We start from the raw sequence: 15,062 nt of genomic DNA, 5'->3' as shown, positions 1-15,062 counted from the left end.
ATTGATTCGATTCTCTGTAGAAATATCATTCTGATCAACCTACTCAAGAACTCGACTCTCCGAATCACGAATTAACCCTGATGCCTTCGAAATCACCCTTTCTTCCATCAGCTTCAGTAAGGAATCAACTTCCATTCTTGTAACTCCACCATTGCCCACATCTGCTTGGGATTGCAAGATAGAATTCAATTTCGAATTCAAAATCTTGAACTGCTTCATGGTCATCAACATGTGGTCAGGGAAATCTTCTTCGGCTTGATCAAAATGAAGAGCTTCGAACGTTCCTTCAAAGCCTTCGTTATCGGTTTCATCATCAACCATGGTTTCATCAATAGGTGGGGATGGATGAGGTGGATCAGTTGATTGAGTTGAGAATATGGTGGTGAATGGTTGATCCATAATCGATTGAAATGTTGGAGAATCAATTGTTGATGTAACCTGGGTTAAAGAAAGACATTGGAACAGCAAAAGAATCGAACATTGCTTTAGACAGAACTGAATTCTGTAAAGCAACCACCAGCATTTGGAGTTCCTCCAGATATTTTGACAAATCAGATTCCACTTGGTAGTTTGAACCCTGGATTTTCATAATCGGAACGCTAACAACTTCGTCTGTGGTTGGTGATGATGTAGTCGCCATTGTTGAAGATAAGAACAGAAAACGTATGAAGAAGATGAGTTTTTGAAGAGATGAGTTACAAAGAGAATTTCGTATGACAGAATGTTTGAATCGTGCGTTGCGTTTTTGAAGTTTGATCAATTTGTTTCGTTGAATCTAATCTTTTGGTAGAAAGTTTTTGAACGAATTTTTCCAATATTGATTTTGCATTGTAGACAATAGGTACAAGGGAAAGTAAAGAAGTTACTTTGCAAGGGAGAGTTAAGTTTGATTTACTTCAGGTGATTTCCTTATGAAAAATATATTGAACATATTAACATATAAGTTGATATATATTATATAGGGTAACTATAAGTTCTGATTCCTTGTCTTATTTTCTGCAGGCTATGCAAAGAGATTATAAACGAAGCTCATATTCACTGAATTCTATTTCAGCACACTTTCTTAATGAGCAGGGATTCTTTCTATGTTATGATTCGTTAAATATTGGGTTAAATGCAAGAAATAATAATACACTTCAATTCGTTTGTTTATCATAGCATTCTACTTTCATTTATTATTATTACAACATTGTATTTTGAAAAATCTACCTTGTTATAGTTATAACAATATGATTAAAATACAAAGCGCTATTGCTATAGTAGGATAAACATTTAAAGGTATTATGTCCTAATAAGATAAAAACTGAATGTGTAAAATGCTGTAATTGGGTATCTTTTTTTTCAAAGTACAACACCTTAATAAGCGAAAAAAAGTTGAAAGTACAATGTTGTAATAGAAAGAAATAAAAGTAGAATTCTATAACACACAAGTAAATGAAATTACATTCCTATTTCTTGCATTTAAGTCGTTATTATAATCTATAACAACAAATAAACAAAATAAAGACATCAAAAGAGAAAAAGGAAACATGAATATCAATATGCATTGTCTTGGCTATTGACGTGGAAGAAAAATTAATTCTGAATTGGTCTTCAATTGACCTTGTCAATAGGAATAAGTGGCTTAGTTGCCACCTAGTTAGGAGCACACGTTTATTCAGTTTTAGCTTTGCAGTTACTTTGTTTTGTTTTGCTATTTAAAGCCTGTAAGTCTTTGTTTTGATTATCAGAAATAAGAAGGAGAAAACTGGGAATCTTTTCCTGCAATTCTGTGTTTTTCTTTATTTGGGTATACTACTTTTGATCTTTACAGGGGCCTGATCCAACACTTGGTATCAGAGCTTTCTTATTTATGCCCAAATACATAAGACACGACAACATGACACGTTCCAGTCAACAGGTACCAAGAGATAACGGTGGTGTGTCGTTCCAATGTCCATTGTTGACTTCAACAAACTATACCACGTGGGCAATCAAGATGGAGGCTATCATGGATGCTCAAGGTGTTTGGGAATCCATAGAACCAAATGTCGGAGTGACTGTTGACGAGAAGAAGAATAAGATGGCACGGGCCTACATTTTCCAAGCAATACCAGAGAATATTCTCATGCAGGTGGCCAAGAAGAAAACTGCAAAAGAAGTGTGGGAATCTTTGAAAATTCAGTACCTGGGTGCAGATTGAGTGCAAAAGGCAAGATTGCACTCACTCAAGAGTGAGTTTAATGCACTGAGGATGAAAGAAGGAGAGACCATAGATGAATTCGCGGGAAAGTTGAGTGGTATTAACTCAAAATACATCAGTCTTGGTGCAACAATAGAAGACAACACTTTGGTGAGGAAGTTGCTTGATTCTGTCCCAGAAAAGTATCTACAACTTGTAGCCTCCATTGAACAATATTCAGATTTGGATACCATGCCATTTGAAGAAGCTATAGGAAGACTCAAAGTGTATGAGGATCGGTTGAGAAGTCGCACCGAAACCACTAATGCTGAAGCTGGTCTGCTGCTCACCCGATCAGAGGGGCAAATGGGTCAAAAGTCAAACAAAAACTCCACCAACTCAGCAGGAAGAGGCCGTGGCTCATCTCACAGCGAGAGGGGAGGTCGAGGAGGCCATCGTGGAGGAAGAGGAGGCTCAAGGGGTAGAGGTGGTCGGGGTAATCACCAACAATCTCGAGACAATGGTCAAGTAAAGGGAAGAGACAAGAGTCACATAAAGTGCTTCAACTGTGATGTGTTTGGACACTATGCATCGGAATGCCCCAATCCTAAGAGGAAGGAGGTTGATGTCAATCTCACACAGGTACATGAAGAAGAACATGCTCCTTTATTAACTGTCTGGGGTGAAGATACAGATAACTGGGTACCGCTTAATGAAGACAAAGTGTTCCCAGCAACAAAAGAAAATGAGAAGGATACATGGTACTTGGATAATGGGGCCAGTAACCACATGATAGGGGTGCGTGAGTACTTTGCAGAACTTGATGAAAGAGTAACAGGGCAGGTGCGTTTTGGGGACGGGTCTAAATTTCAGATCAAAGGAAGGGGTACAATTCTGTTGGAATGCAAAAATGGAGAGCAACAAGTCATCTCTGAGGTATATTACATCCCAGCTTTACAAAGTAATATACTTAGCCTACGACAGATGACAGAAGTGGGATACAAGATCGAGATGCTTCATGAATTCTTAAGGGTTCATGATGCTAGCAACAGGTTGATAATGAAGGTACAATGTTCAAAGAACAGGTTGTACAAGATTGTCCTACATACAACACAACCTGTGTTCCTTAGTGCAAGCCTAGATGATACAGCATGGCTGTGGCATGCAAGATTGGGTCACGTAAACTTCCGTGTGATCGAGTCTATGGTGGTAAAGGATATGGTGTGGGGAGTGCCAAGAATTCAGCATCCCACACAGATTTGTGAGGGATGTTTAGTTTCCAAACAGACCCGATATCCGTTCCCGAAAGTAGCACAGTGGCGTGCAAGCTCTCCACTTGAACTGATTCATGCAGATTTGTGCGGTCCTATAACGCCCCAAACACTAGCTGGCAACCGGTACTTCCTTCTCATGGTAGATGACTACAGTAGATACATGTGGGTGTCGATGATCAAAGACAAAAGTGAAGCTTTCACTGCCTTCAAGAAGTTCAAGAATCGAGTAGAAGGTGAAGGGAAATACAAATTAAAAGTGTTGCGCATAGATCGAGGAGGTGAATTTATGTCAAATGAACTCACTGAGTTCTGCAATCGGGAAGGAATCAAGAGGCAATTGACTGCACCCTATTCCCCTCAACAGAACGGGGTGGTAGAACGCCAGAACCGTACACTTCTTGAAACCACCAGGTCCTTGCTGAAAGCCATGGATGTCCCAGAAATACTGTGGAGAGAAGTCGTTCGCCACGCCGTGCAGATTTTAAACCGAGTCCCAACAAGAGGAGTAAAAGACATGACTCCATATGAAGCTCTACAGGAGATGAAGCCAACGTTGGAGCACTTTAGAGTGTTCGGTTGTGTAGCTCACGTAAAGATACCAACGAATAAACTCACAAAGTTGGGAGATAGAAGTGAACAAATGGTGTATTTGGGAAACGAGGTAGGAAGTAAGGCGTTCTGGTTGTATTGCCCTAAACGAAATAGAATATATGTATCAAGAGATGTCGTATTTGAAGAGAAAAGGAAATGGGATTGGGCTAAAGTCCTCTGTGAAGGCCCAATACTAAGTAATTCTTGGGTCAGGTTCCCTAGTGAAGGAATAGCCCAAGATACGATGGAGGAACTCGATCCAACATTAGGAGAAATTGGAAGCCCTAGTTCGCCACCGCATGGGTATCAGTCATCCACAACACCAACATATCATTCACCTCCTGTGAACGAAGTCCCAATAAGTCCAGGAGATTCCACGAGTCTAGCATCAGAAGAAGACGTAGACAGGTCCACGTATGACGATACCCTTGTTCAAGGATTTAGGGCCTTAACAGACATTTATAACGAAACCCAGGAGATGGAAGATGATGCAGAGATGCTAATGTACGCAGGTGAAGAACCTACCACGTATGAAGAAGCTTCAGGTGACAAAGAATGGAGAAATGCGATGAAACAAGAACTGGAATCAGTTGAAAACAACAATACATGGAAATTGACTCATCTCCCTAAAGGGCAAAAGGCGATAGGGCTGAAGTGGGTATTCAAGTTGAAAAAGAACGCAGAAGGGAAGTAACAAAACACAAAGCCAGAATCGTCGCAAAGGGATATGTACAGCAAAAGGGTGTAGACTTTGATGAGGCTTTTGCACCGGTGGCTCGTCTGGAGACAATTCGCTTGGTACTGGCATTGGCAGCAAGTGAAGGGTGGAAAGTTCATCACTTGGATGTGAAATCTGCGTGTTTGAATGGAATTCTACAGGAAGAGGTGTATGTTACTCAACCAATAGGTTTTGTCATTGCTGGAAAAGAAAACATGGTCTACAAGCTTAACAAGGCGCTCTATGGCTTGCGACAAGCACCAAGAGCTTGGAATGATCGGCTTGACAAGATCTTGAAAGAGATGGGATTCCAAAGGTGCCCACAGGAATATGCCGTATACAAGCTCCAGAAATCAAATAACACCTTGATTGTGGGTGTTTATGTAGACGACCTAATCGTGACAGGTACAAGTGAGGAGCTGGTGGTTGAATTCAAAAGGCGGTTGCTAAAGAATTTGGACATGAGTGATATGGGAAGTCTATCCTATTACCTGGGGATAGAAGTCCAACAAGGGCATGGAGGTATCACAATCAGCCAAACCGGGTATGCTAAGAAGATATTACAAATAGCAGGCATGAGAGATTGTAACCCATCAAAATACCCAATGGAACCAAGGCTTGCTCTAACAAAAGATGAAGATGGAGTGCTAGTCAATGCCATTGATTACCGACGCCTGATTGGCAGCCTCCGTTACCTCATTCACTCAAGACCGGATTTGAGCTACTCAATTGGAGTAGTAAGCAGGTACATGGAGTCACCTAAGGAGAGCCACCTCAAGGCAGTTAAACACATTCTAAGGTACCTAAAAGGGACAATCAACTATGGTCTAGTATACAAGAAGGGTGGAGACAGAAAGTTGATTGGATTCAGTGATAGCAGCTATGGAATGGATGTTGATGGCAGAAAAGGCACAACAGGGATGGTGTTTTATTTTTCTAGGAATCCAATAACATGGTCATCCCAGAAACAACAAACTGTAGCCTTGTCTTCGTGTGAAGCAGAATTCATGGCTACAACCGCAACAGCATGCCAAGCACTCTAGTTAAGAAGTTTGCTGAAGGAGCTAACTAGCTGGAAGGAAGAAAGTGTCAGGATGTATGTAGACAACAAGTCAGCCATAGCTCTTATGCAGAATCCTGTTTTTCATGGGAGGAGCAAACACATTGACACTAAGTTTCATTTCATACGGGGTTGTATTAAAAGGAAGCAAATTGATGTGAAACACATCAGTGGTGAGGAACAAAGAGCAGATCCCTTGACAAAAGCTTTGCCAAGACTCAAGTTCTTAGAGATGAGAGACCTTTTGGGAGTTATAAGGCTCGAGGACAAAGTTCAGAATTAAGGGGAAGTATGTGGAAGAAAAAGTAATTCTGACTTGGTCTTCAATTGACCTTGTCAATAGGAATAAGTGGCTTAGTTGCCACCTAGTTAGGAGCACACGTTTATTCAGTTTTAGCTTTGCAGTTACTTTGTTTTGTTTTGCTATTTAAAGCCTGTAAGTCTTTGTTTTGATTATCAGAAATAAGAAGGAGAAAACTGGGAATCTTTTCCTGCAATTCTGTGTTTTTCTTTATTTGGGTATACTACTTTTGATCTTTACAGGGGCCTGATCCAACAATTGACAACGAATATTTTTCATGTATCTTTTTTTTATCATGCTTTTCTCTTGATGTGGATTGAACTATCTGTGTTTCTCTTTATCTGTGTTATATTTCTTTCCTTATATATTATACATCTATTTTAATGTTTTGACAATATGGTGATTGATTTGCAGAAAGAGAATGTTCATCATTCAATTATATTTGGCCTTCAAAATGGTAACTCGAGACAAGACGTAGGCTAACTCTATACTGTCTTAAGGTATAACTCTATCACTCTATCATTATTTTACATTCGTAATGATTAACATACAATCATTGATTTTTTTATTATAGTTTACTTTCATTTCTTCCTATTATAACATTGTACTTCGAAAAATCTACGTAATTGCATAAATGTTATCCAAATAAAAAACAATTCTCATAACTATAATTGGGAAGATTTTCAAAGTAGAATGTCCTTACAAGAAAAAAATTGAAACTACAATGCTATAAATGGATCCTTTTTAAGAGTACAATGCTTTAATAAAAAAGAAATTGTAAGTACACTAAAATGATAGGAAAAAATGAAAGTATGTTGCTATATATTTTTATAATACAAGTTGAAGAAAGTGGAATATTTATACATGATGCTTATCTCCCTCAACGACTGTTAGACAAGTTGATGTACATATACAACTATGTGGAGATGGCCCGAGTCACTAGCATTCCCCTATAATTTCTTCTATCTAGAGGACAGAGTATTAAAGGTCATCTTTTATAAAAAAAAAAATGGAATTTGTATTTATTATTATATGGAAGCATTAGTTTTTGAAATTTAATTGAATGTTTGTAGGTACTTTTTCAACTTTTAAGGAAAGCAAAACAGAAAAATCTAGTGCTTCCTAATGTGAGTCAAGCAGGATCTGAACAAGGAACATACGAAGGTGCAACTGTGAGTATATTCTTTTTCACTATATTCACATTCTAGATTTAAATATTTATTATAAATGTTTTACATAGAAGTAATGTTTTCTGTATAGGTTTTGGAAGCCAGGGCAGGATTCTTTGAGAAGCCAAATGCAACATTGGATTTTACATCCTTATATCCATCAATCATGATGGCATATAACTTATGCTACTGCACTTTAGTAAGAAATTTTTACATTTTGATTAAATATATAATGTTCAAGTTATGTTTCTTTTTTTACTTAAGCGGTTAAGTAAAAACACTTGACTTAATGTATTATGATATTAAACCTTTACCTATTTTTCCTTTTTTCCTCCTCCCAACCCTTCTAGTATTGATACATATTGTTGAAATTTGTTTTTTGAAATGTAAGGGTATAATGGTCATTTAATCTCATTAAGATGGTTTAATGTTGTTAATTTAGATTTGTTGTTTTTTTGTTGTTAAGGTAACTTCTGAAGATGCATAGAAGCTTCAACCTTCCACCAAAATGTGTCAATAAAACTCCATCTAGTGAAACGTTTGAGAAGTCAGATTTACAGAAGGTTGTTACTGACTTGATGACATGTTATATTTTACACTATAAAAAACATTTATGACAAGTGATTATAATTTTCTAAATATTTTCAGGGCATACTTCTGGAGATTCTTAAAGAACTGTTGGTTGCCCGTAGAAGAGCTAAAGCAGATTTAAAAGTATGTTATTTCTTAACGAGATAACTGCAAAAAATAGCAATGTACTTCCATTTATTTGTTATTATAGCATTCTACTATTTATTTTTATTTTTTTCTATTACAACATGGCATATTGAAAAATATTTCTAATTACAGCAAAGTCATCTAAATACAAAGCAATTATTACTCCTCCTATAATCTCTAGATTTTTTAATGTATAATGCAAAAAAATTGAAGTGCAATGTTATAATTATTTGGGTAAATAATGAGTTTGTTGGGTCAGGAAGAAAAGGATCCCCTAATGAAAGGTGTATTGGATGGTCGCCAGCTGGCTTTGAAGGTAACACAACAAAAAGTTTTTCATTTTCCTAATTCTTTTTTGCTAAAATAACATATGCTTATTTTATTACGTGATATTTTTCAGATAAGTGCAAATTCAATGTATGGATTTACAGGAGCTACCTTTGGCCAGTTACCATGTTTAGAAATTTCTTCTAGCGTTACTAGCTATGGTAATAATATATTTATTAATATTATCATCCATAAAAGTATCTCCTCTCCCTATTTTAATAAAAGAATTAAATTTTGTCATATGACATCGCGTCCAATCCTCTCTAATGAAAATTAAATTACTATTTTACCCTTCATTCTTATTAATTAAAATCCTATAATTTAGGCAATAAATTAGGAATGCACAAACTTCCTTTAATTTTGTCTTCTTTTTTTGGAAATCTATTCGAATTTTGAAATATATAAATCCCTCATCATATGACAATATCATTTTCATGATTGATTGTGTTTTTTTCACTTCATTCATATTTATATTACATTGTACAAAATCATGATTTTATCAAATATGTACACATACAGAACGTAGCAGATATTCATAACAATGTATATATTAATTTTAACTAATCATTATAAGCTTACATACAAAACTTCTATTTTTTATAAATTAATAAATTTTTACAAATTTTTTATTAGTCATTACAATTTAAATTTATCAATAGTGTTGTTTTTCTCAACTGTGGTTTCCACGGGTATTAACCTAGTATGTTAATATGATTATTTAATTATGGAAATGACACCTCCTGATTTTGTAAGTTTTAGGGATAATGACTTAGGAGGGTAATAAGATTTTCAGTTTGTCCGTATTAGGTCACAGTTTTTTTTTGTGCGTATTAGACCAATATGGTTGTTATTACCGTTTAAAAATAATCATTTTACTGGTTAAAACCGGTAAAAAGGACTATTTCTAAACGGTAATTGGTCTAATACGCACAAAAAAACCTTAGTGACATAATATGAACAAACTGGAAATCTAATTACCCTCCTAAGTCATTAACCATAATTATTTATATTACATGCTTACTAATCAATGTGACTGACCTGTTTGACTGAAAATAGTTGCTTCCATTTAAACTTATCTCACAACCCTTCCAGAACTTCTAAGTCCAAAAACTCATATGATTGATGATCTTCATTACATAAATATGCAAAATTTTATCAATAACTTCTTTTTTGTCATTTAAATGTTTACGTGAACACATCCATATGTACAAAAACAATCTCACTTTGATACCTCCCATCAATGTCTACATTTGATAACGAATGGAAATGTAAAACTAACAAGGACTTGCAGAGGATGCCTATTATCAATTATTTTATAAAAAACAAAACCACACCATGAACTAAGAAATTGAAGTTCCAAAATTAATCAAAAATCAACACATAAACAAACACATACAGACTATATACAACACATAAACGGAAGTTTATAAAACATGAAACTTAATGACAGGAAAAGTAAAAAACTTAAAGGAGACTTTATAAAAAGAAAGATCACCCTTACTTGCCACAAACGATTGAAGACATCAACAAGAAGATCAATCTGACCATGGAATCCACATGTTGTTTGATCATGACTTCAGTAGATGAACTATCGAAATGTAAGAATTGCGATTGAACTCTATTAGCATTTGAAAATGGAATTAGGGTTCCAGAGAAGACGACGAAGAGTTTAAAATTTTTTTGGACCATTTCTCGATTTATGTGTGTCATCCTTGCGCACGGGCCATGCTAATCTTCTCTGTATCGTTCCAATTTTATCGGATGTCCCCAAAGGGATGACTATAGATGAAGAGCTTCGCCATATAGAGGAGTAGCAGGTTATATGGGACGACGCGAGTTCTATACGAACTAGTTTACTGTTGATGGTCATATATTCTCAATGTCTTTAAAATTAGGGTTAATGACTTAGGAGGGTAATTAGGTGTCCGGTTTGTCCGTATTAGGCCATTAAGGGTTTTTTTGTGCGTATGAGACCAATATGGTAGTTATTACCGTTTACAAATAGTCATTTTTACCGGTTAAAACCGGTAAAATGACTATTTCTAAAAGGTAATAACAACCATATTGGTCTAATATGCACAAAAAAAAAACCTTAGTAACCTAATACGGACAAACTGGAAACCTGATTACCCTCCTAAGTCATTATCCCTAAGTTTTATTTCAGGTCGACAGATGATCGAAGAAACAAAGAGACTAGTCGAAGATAAATTTACAACACTAGGGGGCTATGAACATAACGTTGAGGTAATTACTAAAACTAAATACTTTTCTTATTTTTATTTTTATTTTATAATTGATGTTTTAAAAGAAAGATAATGCTGAAATGTCAGGTCATATATGCGGCTCTTGTGGCCGTTTAAGAAATATATATATATATTTTTTAAATTTTAAACACAATCAACTTCACCCATAAATTACCCACTATTCTATTTACATTTTACACTTCAAAAAAACACTCTCTACATACCTTCTACAAAAAACACTCATCTCTCTTATATATTTTTTTCTCTCTATATGGATTCAAATTAAGACACCCCAAAAACTCCAAATACAAATGTTAGCTATATGCAATTGTTAACCTCTCCAATCCATCAACAAACTTTATTCACCACTTCATATCCCCCAAACTTCTACCAACAACAACCATAACAATTTAATCAACCCCAATTCTAAGCCTTTCAACAACAATCTTCTCAACAATTTCAACAACATTAATCTTTTATACCTCAAAAATTTCAACCATCTCAAGTCTTATTATCTCAATCTCAACCTATAAACCTCGACAATGACGACGACGACGAACGGGTCCAAGAAACAACACAACCAACTCGTTAAAGGCAAAAAAAACAAGAGATCCAAAAAAAAAAGAACTACTGCATGGAACGAAGACGAGGAGGAAGCTTTAGCGAAAACTTGAATTTTCAGATCGCAAGACGGGGATGTTGGCAACTTGCAAACGGGTCAAAGTTTTTGGTGTCGTATTTTAGACCACTTTCATGCGTTATTAGGAAAGAAAATGGAGCGGACATACGACTCGATCAACGCAAAAAGGTGTGTTTTGCGAGTGGCTTGCACCAAATTCAATGCTATATTTGACAAATTTAAAAATATACATAGAAGTGATAGCAACGATTTCAACTTTTTAGCAACTGCGACGTACGAATACATCCGAGTTGGACGTGGGTTTTGGACTCGACCTCAACGATGACTTCAATATGCCGCCGAGGGGGAGGGTCCACCGGACGTTCGACTTCGTCGACCATCGGGAAGGGATAAAGCGACAAAGGGAACATCTTCAAGCGGAAAAGCACCGACAACTAGCAAAGAAGGATTTGCGGCATCCATAGATAAAGCTCTAGTATTTCTAGAAAAAAAAATACGAAACAACGAAGATAGCTCATCGCCAAAAAATAACTCTTACTGATCTTCAAATCATAAACACAAAGCCCCAATCGGATATTGACCCGGAAAATCTTGCGACGTTTTTTAGAATCCAACAAGTCCGGGAGAAATATAGAATTTAGGTTCTAATATTTATGGTTTTAAGTAATTTAGGATTTTAATTTTTTTATGTTTTTTTTTAAATTTTAGTATTTTAATTTGTGTCTTTTATATTAATGTAATGTGTTTTTAATTTTAATGTAGTGTGTGTTTTTTATTTTAATTATGGTTTTATTTTGTTTTTTATTTAATATAATGTTAAAAAAATAAAAAATACAAATATATATTTGTGGAGTGGTAACCATTTCTAATATCTAATGGTTGGTGGTGAAGCTGTGGGTTGATAGTAAAGCTGACGTGAAGCAGAAATAGCAAAACTTTATCGGTGGATTGAGTGTGACCACTCCCAACCCATGGAAGGAATAAAGGAATTTAATTAATTAATTTATTTTTTTAAATATGTTTTATGACCTTTGAGTTCTATTGTCAGGTATTGAAACTGTTAGAAGGGACAATTGTCTGTCTGTTAAAAACCTGGTAACTGAGTGCCTCTAAAATATTAATAAACAGAGACATACCTACAGCTGTTCAGTTTGTGAAGAATACTATTTCGGATTTAAAAATGAATCGCATGGATTTATCTCTTTTGATTATTACCAAGGTAAGAATTTTTTTTTAGGGTTTACTGGAAGGTAAAACTAAATGTGCCTTTTTTAAACTACTTTAGTTAGTTAAGACATTGACAAAAACACGAGAGGATTATAAAGTTAAAGCTGCACATGTTGAGCTTGAATGCGAAAGGTTTCTACTTTCATTTCTTTATATTACAGCATTTTTTTTTTTGATGATATTATACTTCAAAAAACCTACCCAAGTATAGCATTAATTATCCTTTCATTTTTTTTTTTTTTTTGTTTTTTTATCTTTACGACATTAACTTTGGGGTAAACTTTTGGCTTGTCATATTTACAGAGATGCAGCGACTGCTCCAAATGTAGGTGATCGAGTACCATATGTCTTTATGAAAGCTTCCAAAGGTGTCATGGTAAATCTGAACACATTTTTTATCCTTTGACATATATACCCTTTTGTGTACCATTTATAAATTGAACTACTAATTTTGCGAAAAAACAAACATATGACACGTCAGAGGATCTGATTTATGTGTTATAGTATACCAATTGATACTGATCAATACTACCTTATAAATTACATACAAGAGGTTTGTTCATTTTTAAGCATGCTTTTTAAAAACTTATATTCAGATTTGGTTCTACCTGTTGTGCTAAGTAGTTTATTTTGCAGCCATTATTGAGGATTTTTAAACCCGTTTTAGAAGAGAACTTTTTCATGAAAACCACACTAAAACTATTTCCATTTCTACTCCATCAAATAGTGGCATAATGAAGTATTTTACGAAGGAAGACTCATTTATCCAAATAGGAAAAATAAATAAAGAGTGCCTTATTCTTTTTCTTTTTTTAGGAACAAAGATCAAACACAATTGCTCGGATTGTAAGGAAAAGGAAAAGGAAAAGGAAGCTGAACTTCATTGCAAAACAGTAGCAAAGGGTATGCAAGTTGTTTTTTTTTTCAAATTGGTGACATAAAGTTAAAACAAACAGATTTAACTATTTTCTTATCTGCCTTAATTGTAGTATCTGAGTTAGAGGAGCTGTTTGGGAAGCTGTGGACACAGTGCCAGGAATGCCAAGGATCTCTTCATCAAGATGTTTTATGCAAAAGGTGCCCATATATTTTTGTACCTAAAGAGTTTTAAACAATATTTCTCAAAAAAAACGCATTTGAATTCTATTATGTATAATGTATTTCCACCTAAAAACAGAAGGATAATTTAATTATATATATTTATATGTTTACTTTTGAATAATGAAAAAAAAAATTCCAAAAAATATCAATAGAGGACACAGTGTTGTCATATGTCATTCATTCCTGTTTAATCGTTATGTGTTTGTTTGTGTAGCCGGGATTGCCCCATATTCTACCGAAGGAAGAAAGCGCAAAGAGACATGGCAGAAGCCAAAGTCCAATTTGAAGGATGGAACTTCTAATATTCTTCTCTTGTTGCCTAAAATTACCATTATGCCTGCCCTTGGAATTCATTCCATATCTTGCGTATCAATCTAACATATAGATTTAGTTTATGTACATGCATTTTGTTATGGTACAAGGACGGTGGCGAGGGTAAGTGTGTCTTTGGTGGGTATTTTTTTTAGTTTTTATAATAAGGTATATATAATTAAAATTGGGGACCTACCCTAAATATTTTTAGTGAACTACCAGAATATTTTTACCAAACGTAGCCCAATACAACTTCAAATAAAAAAAGAAAAAGAAAGAAGAAAAAATCATGTGAACGAAAGTAGGAATTAGGGAACGACATTTCGTCTTCACTCCTCAATTCCAGCTTCAATCTTCATAATCGACGATAATACCGATTCCATCCGAGGTCCCTTAGAATAAGTTCGGCAGCGGATCATGAAATCTTGGTCTTCTTCTCTATCTAATGAATGGGGAGTCCATTTTAAAATCGTCCGCCCTGCACCCACCCCCCGAGTATATGCTTCAACAGAAATCACACACCGGTAGATTATAACTAGTAAAATGACCGCCGGTAACCCACTAGATAAAGTATATTACAAAGCATTACATAGTCCGTTTTAGGGATTGGCGACTTACCCATTCAGTGACTTTGGCACTGGACGTTCCCCATACGGGTACTGTCTCCCATACGGGCACTGGACGTTCCCCATACGGGTACTGGTTGGGTGAATTCAATAATAAACGCGTGTTGGCATTCCAGCCTCCCTTCACCTTTTATGGCCACATATCTTTCTGTCTAAGGAATGGGAAATCCTTATCCTGTTCCATAAATCCAATTTGCATTTCATCCGGGAAAAGCCATCTTTTGCTCAATAATGCTTTTGTCATTTGATCCAATAGTGTTCAGTTAGATAGGAAGATATTTGATAATCTTTTTTTTTGGCTTATACGACTTGACCCAATCCAAACCTGTAACTAGTATTGTTTGGTTGTTTTTCATTTTATAATGGTTTTATTTAAATAGTGAATCATGTGGTTTTACGTTCTAGACCCACCACTATACAAGGATCTTCGTTTTAAAATGTAAAAAATAACTTTTGTTGTAATGAATTAGTAGTTGCTACTTTTTCATTTTTTACATATAGTTATACAAATATTTGGATATAGTGACCAATCTACACTGCTGCTTTCAGTCAATTTTTGCTCATAGTGTATCTTTTACATAACCTAATATGTGTA

At 35.3% G+C, this 15,062-nt stretch overlaps 1 non-coding gene and 1 pseudogene across 1 annotated transcript; one reads left to right on the top strand and one right to left on the bottom strand.

Moving 5' to 3' along the window:
• Positions 1 to 690: 690 nt before the first annotated feature.
• On the top strand, positions 691 to 14,056 carry LOC111907917 (DNA polymerase delta catalytic subunit-like; annotated as a pseudogene).
• LOC111907946 (U6 spliceosomal RNA) lies at positions 9,993 to 10,095 on the bottom strand. Its single transcript, XR_002855715.1, has one exon. It is a non-coding gene; the product is annotated as a U6 spliceosomal RNA (small nuclear RNA).
• Positions 14,057 to 15,062: the final 1,006 nt, after the last annotated feature.

Source organism: Lactuca sativa, chromosome 4 (assembly GCF_002870075.4).
Source record: "Lactuca sativa cultivar Salinas chromosome 4, Lsat_Salinas_v11, whole genome shotgun sequence".
NCBI classification, from domain to species: domain Eukaryota; kingdom Viridiplantae; phylum Streptophyta; class Magnoliopsida; order Asterales; family Asteraceae; genus Lactuca; species Lactuca sativa.
This window is presented reverse-complemented; position numbering and strand designations above follow the sequence as displayed.